Raw genomic sequence first — 17,212 nt, 5'->3', positions numbered from 1 at the left:
CAAGTAGAATTCGAAAAAATTAGTGTCCCTCCCGATCATCATTATCTGATAGCAGAAGAAACAAATAATTTAAGTGTGAAGACCAGAGGCTACTTTTTGAGTATGCTGTTGGCATTTCTTGTGGAGAAGTTAACTTAGAAAATTAGGCCCTTGAATCAAGGAAGATGGCTAACATAAGCCACAAGATTAATGTGTTTATGAACTAGAGTTGTCTATCCTCAAACACTATGATAAATTAAACATTTTGGTCAAATTTATCATCCAAGTGTATGCAGTTAGTTGGTTTGAGATCCAAACCAACAATATTTTTTTTAACCAACAACAGTATATTTTAATATGATTCAGAGAACAAAACAGTTAACTGAAATCCAGATTACTGTTTTAAAAAGTTCAAAATATAGTGATTTTGCAGTACTCCTGGAAAATATAATATCGATGATAAACTCAGATGAATTGGATGTGAGAGAAGCGGGCATTCAAACGATTTTGTCCATTAGGTAAATAAATATTTATCCATTAAATTTTATTAGTTTTCTTAATTTACCCAAGCAATAGTTAGTTTTATTCATATTACATCACAAAAATAGTTTTTAAAAATAAGTGTTTTCAAATAATTGTTTTGTTTTTGTGTTGTTTTTTTCAGAAATAGTGAACAACTCAAAAAAAAAAAAAAATGAAAAGATTACTGGTATCATTGGTCAAATTTGATTGCTTTTTCTCAAAAAGTTGTATATGGGTAGGAAGCAAGACATAGACACATTATTACAAAGTCATCGTGCCAGCAAATTAGACCTTCATTTTCCTTGAAAGGAAATTATACAGAAAAATTTAGTTCTATTATAACAGTTTATATTATTGCATTTGATAAAAAATTAAAATACATGGTTCTGTAACTTGTATCAAGTTGTTATATTATGTCATACATCTCCACATATCTTTTTGAATTGTGAAATTTAAAAGACTTAGTTGCTAATTAGCTTTTTTTACAATTTTTGTTTAATCAATGCAATAAAAGTTGAGATATTTTGCTGGGTGTGATTCATAATTAAAATTATAATTCATATATATACTTTTCTTTCAATGTATCTCATATGAATATATCAATTTTAATTGAAATTTCACTATTTTTATAAAAAATATTCAAAGTCAGTGTTGTGAAAAATGCTATGAATATGAAGGATTTTTCAGCATTTTTCTACACGATTTTTAAAATTAAATGCTCAATTTTCTGTTCAAGATAGGAATCTAATTTTTGGTATATGTTCTTATCACATCAAATCCCAACTTAGTTTTCTTAATTTACCCAAGCAATAGTTAGTTTTATTCATATTACATCACAAAAATAGTTTTTAAAAATAAGTGTTTTCAAATAATTGTTTTGTTTTTGTGTTGTTTTTTCCAGAAATAGTGAACAACTCAAAAAAAAAAAAAAACTGAAAAGATTACTGCTATCAATTTTGCAGCCACACATTGGTCAAATTTGATTGATTTTTCTCAAAAAGTTGTATATGGGCAGGAAGCAAGACATAGACACATTATTACAAAGTCATCGTGCCAGCAAATTAGACCTTCATCACCAGTGCCATGTTGATTTTCTGAAAAAAGTTGCAAATCGACCTGCCCAATTGTGTACAGTATTGTTATACCACACCTATGTCTACGGGAAACTTTTTCCATCATCACAAACCATAAGCCACTGATTACAATATGTGCTAAACCATTGCATTTAGCACCGAATTCAGCAAATGCTATTAAAGATCGAAGGCTACTTATACCAAGTAATATACACACCAGCAAAATGATACCGCAATCATCTCAAGCATTAACTTCTCATTGCAAAAGCAGAAAATGCTCAGAAACAGCAAAGAACACAACCATGAATCTGATACAGGAGATCATATAGCAGATATAGCCAGATAATATCTGTGAATTACCTGCCGAGATTCGATCATATTATCCGTTCCATAATGAACTTATCATCAAATCTGAATTTCTGTTCAAGGGCAAACAAGTACTCATCATGGAGGAACGACGTCCTATACCAGATCCACCAAACCAATCAATTCATAGAGAAAACACACCGACTTGCAAGAGAAAGCATGTATTGAAAGGATGTGCAAGTCATGCACATTTTGCCAGGAACACCAAGACATGCACAGGCACAAACCATTGCAGCCACACGACATTCCATCTCAACCTTGAAAGGTCATTACATCATATCTATTTGAGATTGATGGGCAGCAATTCATGCTTTCTGTCAACAGGTACTCAGAGTACACAATCGCTGACGAAATGCCAATACCAGTAACCAGCAAAGCAGTAGCAGATAAAATGAAATATAATACCTTGCTTTTTAATCCTACAGAAGAAATCATGATGGATAATGGTCGACAATACTCTGGACAGGCTTTCCAAAGTTTCACCAATTCCAAAATGGTTTCATAGAGATATGCGTGAGACACATTAAATCAACAATAAAAAAAATGCAAAAAACTGACATCCAGCTTGCTCTGCTACATATTAGGACAACATCAATAAGCAGTAAAATATTATCAACAGATGAAATACTTTTTGAAAGATCTATACTAATCATCTTACCCAGCTGATTAAAGCCAGGAAAGGAAGAACATTGCAAACAGTAAACTGGCACCACAGAAGCAATTTTCCAACAGTCAGGAAAGCAAGATTTTGTAAGGCATTTGCTGTAAAGTTTATAGAGAATTGGGGCTACCACAGCGAAGCATTGTTTTAATAATATAGCTAATTTGAGTTCGGGTTCACTTAGGTGTCTAGATTTTACGATATATCATGAACTTGGGTAATTTTTAGATCATCAAGTTTAGCTTTTGTCCACAAAGAAAAATAAAATGTCAATAGAGCTTTAATGCGAATTCAAGCAAAGTATTTTTAAAGTTAAAATTGTTTTCAAATTGACAGAGAGGTTTGCGTTCATATTTTAGATCAATGTAGAGAAGTGACCACGTTATTAAAAGTTCGACCCTTGTGATAACAAGCTGACCAATAGACGTTTTTCTAAGATATAATTTTTAAAGTACAGAAACAAAAAATTGTTGACATATTGCGCAAAAAATTTTAGCTCATAAACTTGACTCAAAAGTCTGGAAAGTATTTTTCTTTGCTGGTTGGTCTTATATTTTCAATGAAAAGGAAGATAAAATTCGAAACAATCAACAATTTAAAAATTAAAAAATAGTAGAAATATATTCATATTTTACAGACTGATAAAAATCAAATTAAGAAATGTATGATGAACAGAAAAAAAGTTTCTTTTCATAGCAAAAGTAGAACACTCGTGTTGGATCAAATAAATATTTAATTTAATTTTTACTTGTTGATAAAACCTTGATTAAAAAATATCTATGAAGAATTTAAATTTTATGGCACGTCTGAAGGGAGCAATTCCAGGTTAATATTTTCCAGAGGTAACGCAATCAATGAAGTTTTAACAAGGCTAATGCAAATGTTCAATACTGAAAGATTTTATTTTTTTATTTTACATAAGCATATCGCTACACATTCATTAACATGTTTCGCTCAGTAAGTAGATACCTTTTCAGGAGATTATAGCTTATACAAATGAAAATTTTACAGGAGTTTGCAGCACAGAATAATAAGTAGGTCACATCACGTGATATTCATAATAAAGTAGGCTAACAGCATTTAATATATTATTTAGTGATATTATTTCATTATTTTATTATTCGATATTATTTTATTTTCCTTATTTTATTCACATTTTATTATCATGTACTTTTTTATTATAATTTGCATTATTTCTTACTTCTCTCTTTTTACTTCTCGTTTTTTTCTCCCTATTTTGATATATAATTTTTATTCTTCCCCTTTTTTCTTCATCTTCTCCATTTTCAACAATATTACACACACACATACATATATATATATATATATATATATATATATATATATATATATATATATATATATATACATATGATGATTGCAACATCTTGTCAGACGAATGCCACTCTCTCAGTCACTGAAAGTCCATGTGCCCGAAGATGACTATTTAGACCTACCAGGGAATTCACACCATCAAGCAGACATGACACTGAAGACGGTCATTGGTATACATACATATATATACATACATGAATACATACATATATACACACTCATGCATATAAACACACATAACACATACATATCTATAAATATACACAGATATATACATATATACATACATACATACACAATACATACTTACACATACACACACATATACGCATACATACATATACATACACATGCATACATACACATATATACACATATGCATACACATATATACACATACATACACACACATATACCTACAAATACATACACATACATATATATGCATATATACACAGTACATATATATGCATACATATACATACACACACAAACATATGTACATATATATATATATATACATACACACATAAACATATATACACACACATATACATACATATGCATACACACGTACATACATAAACATACATACACATATACACACATGATGCTTGCAACGTCTTGTCAGACGAGTGCCACTCCCTCAGTAATTGAAAGTCCATGTGCCCGAAGATAACTTTTTTGTCCTGTCAGCGACTTTCACACCCTCAAGCAGACATGACACTGAAAACGGTCATTAGTATACATGTATATATATATATATATATATATATATATATATACATACACACATGCATACATATATGCACATACATACACATACATACACATACACACACATATATATATACATATATACATACAAATACGCACATACATATACACACACACACACATACATACATACATACATGCACACATGTACATACACACATACATATACATATATGCACATACATACATATACATGCAAGCATATACATATACACATATACATACACACACATGTATATATATATACATATACATGCACATATGCACATACATACACACATACATGCATACATACTAATTGCTTCATCTTTACAGACGTTAGCCATGCCAATGCTCCCCATCGAGCTCATCATAGTTATTAAGTCAATCCTCAACAACATCTTAACCCCGTCCGTGGGCCCGAAGATGACTTTTTAGGCCAGCATTAGACTTGCATAGTCTGCCACTCATATGGCAAATTTGTGCATTAAAACTTGTTTCACTTCTGCTTCTGTTGCTCACTTTGCTCGTGCCACGCATTTTTTCATGGTTAATGTAAGCGGCTTTTGAGAGGAGCATGCGATTACAAGCCTCACATTTCTAGCTCTTCAATTCAATGGGCAAAACAGACATGTTCTCCTTCCAAAGGCTTCTCTTGAGTTCAGCATGAGTTATTTTTCCCTTGCAAAACATTCAGAACCCTCTCCAACTATCCTCTTCCATTCAGGCCGGCGTTCTGCCAGGATCTTCCAGTTCTGAACAGGAATCTTAAAAGCTTTAAGATTGTCCTTTATGCAACTTTTGAAACGCTTCTTTGGTCGATGTTGAGGACGTTTCCCAGTCTTAAGCTCGCTGTAAAACAACTGCTTAGGTGGCCTCACATCCTCCATTCGAACAACGTGACCTACCCAGTGCAACTGGTTCCTCATCACGATTGCTTCGATGCTCAAACACCCAGCCTTCCCAAAAATATCCATGTCAGGTGTCAGTAACTGCTATTTCACATTTAGAACCCGTCTGAGGCATTTCTGGTGGAATCTCTCGTGTTGTTTCAACTGCCGACGTTGTCCAACATTCAGATGAGTAAGGCAAAACAGAAAGCACACAGGTCGAGTAAAAACTGATTTTGGCTTTGACAGAAATGTCACGATCACTCCACAGCCGCTTTTCTAGTGTTCCCAAATGCCATGGTAGCCCTCTGGATGCATATCATGTTCCGAGTGAAACACAAAATCAGCATCATCAATATAGAGTAGTTCCTTAACTAGACCCCAAATGTTTGTGACTTTGCATTAAATCATCTTAGATTAAATAATTTGCCAGTAGTCCTAAAGCAGAAAAGACACCTTTATCGCAATCGTTACATGCAGATGCAAGAAGCACTGTAAAGTAAATTGAGAATAGAGTAGGAGTTTGAATATTCCCTGTTTCACACCGTTGTCAACAGCAAATTCCCCAGATAGTTGCCTGTTGTATGCAACGCGAGCCTTCATATTTCTGTAGAGTTCTTGAAGTATCCTTACAAAGGTAGGAGGATATCCAATCTTCCCAAAAATTACCCACAATGCCTGTCTGTTTATGGCATTGAACGCCTTTGTGAGGTCCATGAATACTTGATAAAGGGAAACTGTTGTTCAATGCACTTTTCCTGCAGCTGCCTTGCAGTAAACATCATATCTACAGTGCCCCTACCCTCAGTGAAACCGCATTGTGACTCAGGAATGATTAACAGACAAATTTTTTGATGAGCCTATCCACCAAGACTCTTGCCTGCCGATTCAAGAATCGTTATCCACGGAGATGATTGCAGTCAGACTTTGATCCTTTCCCCTTGTAGAGAGTGACTAATCAGCCATTTATCAAATTCTGTGGTTCTGGTGAATCCAGCCAAGACCTTTTGATCAGCGTGTGTAATGCATTGGCTACACGCATCCCTCCACATTGAAGCAGCTCAATAGAAATGCCGACTGGTGCTTTCCCAGGCTTTATCCTCCCCATAGCAGGTGTCTTGAACCTCTGCAGATATATTGGACCACCACATATTCTTCATTTTCCTAAGCTCTCTCTGTAGAACTGTCTTATACTCTTTGTAGTTTCTTTCGACGATTGTTTTCTTTCTGAGATTGTCATTCAAAAGTTTCTCATGGAGGACTTTTTTCTCCTCCAAGAGAACCTTTATCTTTGTGTACAGACTTGTTCAGACCAAGTATCTCCACTCCAGAAATATATACCTGATCTTTAAGTTTCCCAGGTTTCATCAAACTCAACTGTGCTTAGTTTTTTCTCCAATGTCATTCGAATTGCAAGATCATCAAAAGTTTTTAAACCCTAACCGTTGCCATTCGAATCTTTCTACGAATGTAGAGCTTAAATTTTCCACGTATCAAATTGTGATCAGTTTCACAGTCAGCACTACGCAAGACACGCGCATTGCATATGTCTCTCATGTTACTTTTACGTGTGAGTATAAAGTCGATCATATGCCCATGCTTTGATGGGGGGGGGTCCATGTGACTTTAAACTTACGCTTTTAAAGAAATATACATATGCATATACATACACATACACACACATACATACATATGTACATACATACACATGCAGATATACATGCATACATGTACATACATATACACACAAACATATACATATACATACACATATATACACACATATATATACAAGCATATGCATACATATATACACATACACATACACATACAAACATACATACACATATACACTTATACGCATACATATCGACATATATACACAATTACACACATACATACATACATAATAATGGTAGATCAGTTATTACATGCTTTCAGTCTGTCAGGCCTGCACACGTCACAACTTTTCCATTGCCACGGGACTTTTTTAGGGTTTTTTTGTCGACAAATGTCTGGGGAAGTATCTGTACAAAGATGTTATTGCAGAGTTTTAGCTTTATACGACAGGTAAGTCTCTTCCTCTCGGTTCAAAATGTTGAGATCCAGCAACAAGCAAGAGCAAGATAGCCAGCAACAAGTCAAACTGCAGACCAGCTTAATACGGGTACTGGCCTTCCGCTTTATGTTTTTTTTAAATCAGAGATTCGCTTCTCCTGGAGGGGTTGCCTTCACCACGGCTTAGGAAGCTCTCTCTGGTCCATGTCTGGGATTTAGGTTGCTTGGCACCAGAGCCTATTCCACACACCAGTGAGTCATGCATGCTACAGCTGACAGGGACTAAGCTTCTCTGGAGGTTTCTGTCAGGGTTACCTCACCCTTAGCTTTTGGCTGAAGAACCGTAACCCACAAGGCAGTGGAGGTCCAGTTATATACATTGGACACACGCTGTTCATCAGAGTCCCAAAAATAAATAAATAAAAACATAAATAATGAATAAAAACAACTCTGAAACACACGACAGGTAAAAACAGGTGGTCATGCATTGTCTGTGCAAATCCCAAGCCACAGGAGCGACCAAAACGGAAGAACTCCCCAGCGATCAAGATGACGGTAATGGTTAATCCAATTAAATTAATTTAAATAATTTGCTTTTACCTATTCGTATTCAAATCAATTTAAATAAATTAATGCATGAATATAAAAAGAAAATGTCCGACAAAAAAAAACCCAAAAAACAAAACAGAACAAACATTTTAAGGAGGCCCTTTCCAAATGGTTACCCATCTAATATTGGACAGGCTCATAGTTGCTTAACTGGTAATCTGCTGAGAACCGGTGTGTCAACGTGATAGTGATATATATATATATATATATATATATATATATATATATATATATATATATATATACCTCACACAGAATAAGAATACAGATAGAAATTTTACAGAAAAAAAAAACGAAAAGATAAATTACTGCAAAAAGTACAAAATTAAGACAGCAGATACAGACATTAGAAAATTTCGAAATTGATATGTTGAATCTTGTGAAAAATTTCGAAATTGATATGTTGAACCTTGTGAAAAATTTTAAAATTGATCTGTTGAACCTTGTAAAAAATTTAAAAATTGATTTGTTAACGTTGTGAAAAATTAAAAAATTGATATGTTGAAACTTGTGAATAGTTTCGAAATTAATATGTTGAACCTTGTGAAAAATTTCGAAATTGATATGTTGAACCTTGTGAAAAATTAAAAAATTAATTTGTTGAACCTTGTGAAAAATATCGAAATTGATATGTTGAACCTTGTGAAAAATATCGAAATTGATACGTTGAACCTTGTGAAAAATTTAAAAATTGATATGTTGAACCTTGTGAAAAATTTAAAAATTGATACGTTGAACCTTGTGAAAAATTTAAAAATTGATATGTTGAACCTTGTAAAAAATTTAAAGGTTAAAAAAAGAAAAAAATGCATAAATCTTTAAATAAAAAGTATAAATAAGTTATTCAAAAATTTATTGACAATCCTAACATAATACTTCCAGTAGATAAAACCATGAAAATATACAGTACGAACTCTGAAACGTATAATAAACTCATTTTGAATGCTCTAATTAAAAATTATAAAAAGAAAACGGAAGAAGATAATATAAATGTATTCGTATTAAGAATATGTGAAAATGAATATTCAAGATAAAGTAGAAACATGAACACTACTTAACTCACAGTTTTTGTTGAAAAATCATAAACTTTGGAAAAAAAAACTCTGCATAAGATTAATTGCATCATGTGTTTCTGATTTACGTAATATTAATCAAAAATATTGGATAGAATTATACACATTCAAAATCTAAAGTTCAACATAACCTTTGGAGTTTTTTGGATAGGTGATAGATTGGTTCCAGAAAATTCCTAATGCAAAAACAGTAAATTCATCATGTTTGATATTATTCATATTATCTATAACTCCGTAACTACTTGAGAAAACACATAAACTAGCGGAAATTGAAACAGATGTAACTAGATTAGAAATAGAAATTATAAAACTAGTGAGAAGAACCTTGATAAGATATGATAATGAATTATGGAGAAGGAAGTATAGAGAAAATCATTTTCATGTTACGAGCTCTATATAAATAATTAACCTAGTCGGTCTGTACAACTAAAGGAGAGGTATAAAAATTCAGGGCTTAAATGGAGGGCTATATAGAGATGATGCATTATTTTTAATTAATTCAAGCGAAAGAATAATAGAAAAAAAAACTAGGAAAAAAAACTATTCTTTAGTAAACTGAAGTTGGAAATAACACAAGACTGCAATTGTAAAGTAGTGAAATTTTTTGGGATATAATCGTGAATCTTAACAACAATATTTGTGAACCGTATCACAAACCAGACCAAACTCTATTCTATATAGACTCTAAATCTAATCATTCTAAGAGTATGAAAAAAAGCAATCATCCTCATTATATCAAAAAGAATATCACAAAATGAGAATATAATGAAGTTTTAACTTGATCAGGATATCAAGGAAAGATCAAATACATAATCGAATATCACAAAATAAGAATATAATGAAGTTTTGATCAAGGAAAGATCAAATACATAATCGAGATGAGTAATAAAAATAGCAGGACAAACATATGTAGCATGACCATACAAAGGAAGAAGAAATATAAAGAATAAAAATAGGTTTAAAAATAATGAAGAATGAAATTAAAATTGGGAAGATGCATATAATAGTAATGATACTATTAATAAGAGAAATAGATGCAAAAAAACAAGTTTGGTGTAATCCACCTTTCAGTGAACATATACAAAATAATATCCCTAAAGGATCCCCCCAGAGAATAGATTAAGTAAAATAATCAATAAGAACACAGTTAAACTTTCATTCTCAACCGCTGTAAATTAAAGTAAAATTATAAGTTCTAATAATTAGCCAAATATTAAATAATTGGAGGATTGAATCAGGTTATTAAATACTGGGGAAAAATGTAACTGTTAAATACCTAATGGATGTCTATTGGAGGACAATTGCTTAATTTCTAAAATTGAATACAAATGTGAAGTTAAAGTGGATAATAGTAAAAAGATATACATAGGGGGAACAAAATGTTTTTTTTTAAGGGCAGATACCGAAACCAAGTTGCTTTAGACAACAGAAGGAACCAAATAAAGTTGAGTATAATGATAGAAATAAGGATAAAACAAAAATAATTATGTAAAATAAGAAAAGGAACACGACTACATTAGAGAACTGCGTAGGATAGAATTTGAATTAAAATGGTCAATTGTTGATAAAGCTAGGAAATATAAATCAAACAGACGTTATCTATATTTAATTGAATCGTGCCATACAGTGAACTCCAAAAAGGAAATTTTAAACAAGAGGCTGTCTTCATGGAAATAAATTCCTATTATCACGCCTAAAACCTGATTCAAATAACATATAATAAAAAACGATTTAGGTTGGGAGTGAAATGTAAGTATGGTAAAAGGGAATGTTAAATTTAATACGAAGATTTTAGAAAGGTACAATAAATTAATAGATCATCAAATTAACATATAGAAACTAAACTAATTATAACGAAAATAAGTGAAATAGAACATATTTATATTTTATAATCGTTGTTAGTAATAAACAAACACCTGAGTAATTTCAATAACACAAGAGGAAACTAAAAAATCGGACATTAAGTAACTGTGAGATATGGATCAAAATATAAAGTTGATGCAAAGTAAAGGAGAAAATATACTTAGATAAAGATAAGACTTAATAAGTTAAAATTTAAAACGTAAATTATTGACAAAAGCAGTAAGAAATGATATTAATTTTAATTAATAATATTTAAATAAAACTTTTAATTATAATTCCTTCTTAAGAAATAAAGTATGAGGAAAAAACATCAACTATTAGATCGTAATATGTAAAAAAAAAACTATACGAAACTATGGTGGATTGAGAAAAAATAGTTAAACATATAAATAGAAACAAGTATTTAAAGGTTTGGATTATTATTTGGGAAATAAAGCAATAAAATAAATAAATTGGAAAAAATAATTAAAAAAGAACAGTAAAAGATTAATTGTTGAAGTTTCATATAAAAATAGAAATACAGAAGTAGGTTAAATAATCAATTCGCAGGCAATGAAAAATTTTTTTAAAAAATAAATAAAATATAAAAATTGGTATAAAGGTGAGTCCAACTGCTTAATCTTAATCAACTACTTAGGGATTGTGAATGTACTCATATATGTATAACAAATGTATTTCGCTATCTGAAGAGTAGCTATTTTGGAATATTGTTAAATGATATATTTGAATTTGCCCAAATGGTTACGAAACAATTGTAATGCATAAGAATATACACCACATGAGGTTTTCATTTTATATTTGATTGTCTTCATTTTGCAAAAATATTATATTTTTTTACGGATATTTGGTAAACATATTTTTCATATATTTGGCAATTCTAAAGGAAAATTGTGTTCCGGAAATTTCGTCGATTTTATCAAAATTATTTTCAATCCTTGTTTATTTTAGCCATGTTTCCCATACTTGTTGTGTCTGTCTTTAAAAATGCTGGTTATTGGTCTAACCCAACTAAATATTGTTCTGTTAGCTTTCTCTCTGCTATTAGTGAAGTTTTTGAAAGATTGGTCAGCAGCAAATATATTCATTTTCTTCAAAGTCGCAATTTGTTTTTCATGGTTTTCGTTCAACTGCCGATCTTTGAACTAAGCAAATCTGTCGGTTTATGAATAAGTCGGAGGAGGATCGATTATTGTGTTTGAGATTTTGAAGGCATTCAACAGAGTGTAGCATTTCAGAGTTATGGCATTAGTCATAGAGTTCTTAACATTATTAGTCTTTTTATTCTCTCTCTCTCTCTCTCTCTCTCTCTCTCTCTCTCTCTCTCTCTCTCTGATCGATTAATTCAGATGATGTCACCCTATCTTTTTTCATTTTCGGCTGTTGCTGCTAATCTCTTCATAAGCCAGCTATTCCTCACTGCTGTTGATATTTCCCCATGAGCTCATATGCATTATGTTATACAGTGAATAGTGAGCAGAAGAAATAGATAAGTGGGAGATGAGTGTGTTTCTTTTTGTTAATTACAAAATACGTCTAATTAGAATAATTAAAATGGATGATTAAAGTATATAGAAAAAATCTCTATGAAAAATGTTTTTATTAACTCAGTTATGATAATAGATTGGTCAGATAGGGAGACAACTGGTGATTTATTTTTTTCATTATTCTAAAGTGTCCCTCCTCTCCTTGTGGAAACTGGATTCTTCCTTTCTTACTCAATTTCTAACCTTGTTTCAAGTGGGAAAAGGGTAAAAGAATAATTAAAATCTAAATACAAAATATTTGAGCGATTTTTGTTTGTATGCTTACGTATATGTATAGCAATGCCCATTTTTAATAAATATTGATTATTTTCACAGATCGATTCTGCAATATCGATTTTTCTTTTCTAAGTTTGGAAGAAAAAGTATTTTTTGTTTTAACGAAAAAAAAAACAAAAAAAAACAAGAGTACAATTCTACAAAATTTTACGTCGGCTTAACATGAAAACCATCCTGGAGACTTTAAATAATTTTTCTTAAACTTTTAAGAGTCAGGAATTTTGCTTAATTATAACTTTTATTTGATTAAGTTAATTTAAGATCATTTCTTATAAAATAATCAATATTTAGGAAGTTATATTGGTTTGAGATTTATTGTTATCCTGAGTATTCTCGATATAGGTACCAACATACATATTATACACACACACACACACACACACACACACGCGCGCGCGTGCGTGCGCAACACTGATTCGTGGTCTGATGGTGAGAGCTGCCGACTGTTAATGCGATGGTTGTAGGTTCGAACCATGGCTGTGGAAAGGTGTATGCCTAGCCGCACTGATGAGTTGTGATACAACGAAACAGTACTGTATGTGGATGACAATATATATATATATATACATATATGGAAACTAACTTACAAAGAGGCGTTCATATTAATTATATATATGTGTGTGTGTGTGTGTGTTTGATATATGAGCGGCGTTCCAAAAGTAATACCTCCTATTTTTTATTCTGCCTAAATGGGTGAGAGGTGATTGCAAATTGCATTGCAATAATGACTGAACTTACGGATTTATGACCTGAAACTTGCATTCATCTGTTGTAGATATCGACGGTGTGACGCTTTAAAAAAGCATGCCCTGTCATAGACGTGCGTCAGAAGCAGAGATGCATCCTTGAATTCCTGATAAAAGTGCAGTAAAAATGGCGATGACTATGTAGAAAAATAAATTCTGGAGCACTAGGGTCGCTCGATTTGATGGTGTGATTCCCGGCTTCATAACTCTTGAACTTTTTAATTAAAAAGTAGGAGACTTTACTTTTGAAACGTTCTTGTGTCATGAATTTCATACAACATATATATATTAGTTGTATGAAAATATATCTACGGCAAGTAAGCTACACAAAGGCGTTCATATTACATCGCTGCAATTAATCATAAGACTAAATACACATTGTTTTTATTAATGATTCCTTTATTTTAAGAAGTGCTTAATGTAGCTAACTAGCCATCCAGATTTGGACGCGAGTAGTAGTTCATTGCTGAATTACTCTTCGGCAAACCTTTATTTGTCACCTTCTTTTGTTTGGAAATCGATTTTGTCGCACATGGTTTTTAACTGTAAAATTAATAGCTATTTTGTGAAATTTGTAACCATACATATGAGACATCAATAATTAAATATTTCCCAAATTTCGTTTTGTTTTTACAGTTTCGGAGAGTGGATAAATTATGTGTACCTCATTTGAAAATTTAAATATTTTTGATTTGAATTAAAATTGATCCATACTCATTGAACCATAAACATTTGCTAAAATCAAAATCAAATTTAGAATATAATTAAGTTATTTTTGTTATAAAAACACTGCACTGTCATAATTTAAAAACAATCCTGAACAATTATCATGAACGTTTGGAATCTTTTTTTTTTTTTTTTTTTTTACACGGTGGTCACCACTTATCAAGGCCCGGAAGCCACTCAGGGATAAGGTTTATTGTAAGTACAGTACGTTAGTGTGGGGATTTAATAAAAGTGTTTACTTAAGGTGCGGTTTATCAGGAATTTGTTTCTGTTGGACGTGAAGACATCCAGGTTGTAGTCAGGCAGACGGAACAGAGTTCCACAGGCGTGCAGTTCTAAGAAAGAAGCTTTCTTCATGGAATTTACGTTTTGATTTAGGCACAGATAAAGAGTGGGGAAAATTTTTCACAGTGGATTCAGCTAGACGGGTGTTTTTCGGGAAAGATTGGTGAGGGGAACCAGAGATTGGAGTTCAGACGAGCACCTGCCATGGAAATAACGATGAAACAAGGATAGGCTCGCAACGTCTCTTCTATGGGAGAGAGGTTGCAGGGTAGAGAAAAGGGCATCCCCCACTAAGCCGCGAAGTCTATTTTGTACTCTGTCAAGGCAGGATAGGCTGTTTTTAGCAGCTCCTTCCCAGATATGGCAGCAGTATTCCATCCTTGGACGTACTTGGCTTTTATTTAGATAGAGAATTGCATCAGTAGTGAGATATCTTCTGGAGTGGTAGAAGGATCCTACCATCTTTCCAGCGACCTTGGCAACAGACTTGATGTATGTGTTCCATTTCAGATCAGGAGTAAAGGACAAACCCAGAAGCTTATCAAAACAGGGGGCTTCTCCTAGACGAGAGCCATCCATTTCAATTGATGCCAGATGGGGATCAGAGCGTTGATGATGTAAAGATAGGAGTTTGGTTTTAGATGCATTAAAGGTAACCAGCCACGTCTTCCCCCACTGAACCACGCGCTCGAGATCAGAGGAGAGAGAATCAGAGAGAGCTTTGTCATTTACAGCCTTTGATGTGTTGCCGTAGATGGCCGTGTCATCAGCATAGATGTCAACGAATGATTTAAGTATGTGTTTAGGGAGATCATTGATGTAGATCAGGAAGAGGGACTCCAGCATTAATACTGCAGGTTCTGATTTTTGTCCACGACCGCTACTCTTATGAGCCTATCGGAGAGAAATGATTTAATGATTGAGAAAACATTTCCAGTTATACCGTAGCTGGAAATCTTGTGAAATAGGCCTTTATGCCATACCTTGTCGAAGGCCTTTGATATGTCAAGAGCAATTGTCCTAGAAAGGAAGCTTTTTCAAGAGATTCACTAATCCTATGAGATATAACAGTTAGCACATCTGTGGTAGATCTTGCAGAATGGAAACCATATTGCGTGTCACTAAGAAGGTTATTTCTGCTGAGGTGGTTGACTATTTCTCTATTTAATATGGATTCCAGCAACTTACTCATGACACACAGGAGACTTATTGGTCTGTACTGAGAGGGAGATGACTTATCACCTGAATTCTTAAATACAGGGCATACTGATGAGGTTTTCCAGGGAGTCGGAAAGCACTTCTCCTTAAGGCAACGCTTTAACAGTTTTGTAAGTATGGGAGCAAGTTCTGGTTGAAGCTTTTTTAACACTATAATTGGAATGGCGTCAGGGCCAGTTGCTTTACTGGAATCAAGGTTCTTGATTAGCTTGGCGACCTCATGCACAGATATTTGTAATTTACCTAGCATGTTCTGTGTTATAGGAGGAAATATGGGGAGTTGATGGCCTTCGTCGCATAGGGTAGAATTAGCTGCAAAGTTCTTTGCAAATAGTTTGGCCTTGTCTGATGCTGACGAGATGACCTCTGGTCCATTGATAATGGTTGGGATAGAACGCACACTTCTGTTCAGGATCCTATTTGTTATTTGTCAAAACTGGTGGGAACCAAGCCGCTGATCAGCTACCTTGGATTTAACAGACTGGGTATATAGCTCTCTTGCATTTTTGTTTACTCTTTTACAGTGGTTGCTGGTGTTCCTGAAAGCAGCTTTAGTCTCAGTGCATCTATTACGTTGGTAGTTATGGAAAAAGTGATTTCTGTGCACGATAGCAGCAGTACATTCTGGGGAGAACCATGGCTGGCTGTTAGGTTTTTATTGGAATTTTTTAGCTGGTATGAATCGGTCTATGCCTACAATTAACCATTCGGTAAGATCTGATACTATAGAGGACACCTTTTTAAACATGAAATGCAGAGGTAAATCAGATATGAATGTACAGAAGCTATCCCAGTCAGCCATAGTGTCGGTATACAGTACAGGGGGGGGGGATACGTTTGGGGACTTATTACGTTTCATTTTTATCTTAACTGATACGACAGAGTGGTCGGAGGATCCTAGAGGAGAATGAACGGAACATGAACATAGCTCAGGGGAAGTTGAGAGAAAAAGGGCTAGGAGGCTTGCATATTGACCAGTAGTATCGGGCACACGGGTGGGTTCGCGAACAATCTGAGTGAGGTCATAAGCAATGGCAAAATCATGACAAAACTTCCCCTCATCATCTGTCTTATTTGAATGGGTCAGCCATTCCACGTTATGGACGTTGAAGTCACCACAGATGTGGATGTTAGCCGAGGGATGTGCAGACAGGATGTGGTCTATTTTCTCAGATATGCTCTTAAAGATAGTAACTCCGCTGTTATGGGGCCGATAGAGGGCAAATATAAAT

At 33.4% G+C, this 17,212-nt stretch overlaps 2 long non-coding RNA genes across 3 annotated transcripts in view; one reads left to right on the top strand and one right to left on the bottom strand.

Moving 5' to 3' along the window:
• The window catches only part of LOC145268758 (uncharacterized), a 467,671-nt gene that overhangs the window by 90,042 nt on the left and 360,417 nt on the right, over positions 1-17,212 (bottom strand). The gene's annotated exons all lie outside the window — the stretch shown is intronic.
• The window catches only part of LOC145268759 (uncharacterized), a 347,300-nt gene that overhangs the window by 40,514 nt on the left and 289,574 nt on the right, over positions 1-17,212 (top strand). The window lies entirely within an intron of this gene.

This window comes from Euprymna scolopes, chromosome 44 (assembly GCF_053919585.1).
Source record: "Euprymna scolopes isolate OS-2025 chromosome 44, ASM5391958v1, whole genome shotgun sequence".
NCBI classification, from domain to species: domain Eukaryota; kingdom Metazoa; phylum Mollusca; class Cephalopoda; order Sepiida; family Sepiolidae; genus Euprymna; species Euprymna scolopes.
Note: the sequence above shows the minus strand (reverse complement) of the source record. Positions and strands in the feature narration are given on the sequence as shown.